The sequence below is a fragment of the Peromyscus eremicus genome, chromosome 1, assembly GCF_949786415.1.
Source record: "Peromyscus eremicus chromosome 1, PerEre_H2_v1, whole genome shotgun sequence".
Lineage (NCBI taxonomy): Eukaryota > Metazoa > Chordata > Mammalia > Rodentia > Cricetidae > Peromyscus > Peromyscus eremicus.
Window position 1 is genome coordinate 95,815,831 of NC_081416.1, and position 642 is coordinate 95,816,472.

Sequence of the window (642 nt, forward strand, 5' to 3'; positions counted from 1 at the left end):
GCCTGTCCTGGAACTCAATCTGCAACCTGTGCTGGCCTTGAACTCACAGAGATCTGCCTGCCTCTGCCTTCTGAGTGCTGGGATTAAAGGCATGCACGATCATTGCCCGGCGGGAGACCATTTTATATGGCCCTATTCAGAACTGTTCCTTATGTCTTGGAGATTGTGATGAGCTAAAAAGACACTAAAAGCTTTTTTATGAGGCCATGACTCTAGGATCTTCTTAGTACACCTACTCCTAAACAAACTCAAACAGGAAATTAGAACAACCTAAACTTAAAGGAGACTGACAAGCTCCAACTGGCTAGGAAATTTGGCAATAGATTAGAGGCCTCCTCTTATATTATGCTCAGAGTTTGCTGAATAAGTAACATACTAAATAGGTGGTTATGTAGGGTATTCGTTAGAAAAATAGAAATTCAGTGACAGGCTGATATATGAGTAGCACTTTGTACACTAAGGATTGGTAGTGTACTTTTCAAGCCATGACGATTCACTAGAATTGGCTCAGATATTTTCTATTTACCTAGCTCTTTGAAACCACAAGTGCTGACAGCCTGGAAACAGGCTGCTAAATACTAAGTATGCTTGCCTTAGCAAAAATAGTCTATGGATTCTTTGAAGTGGGGTTATAGGACTAAT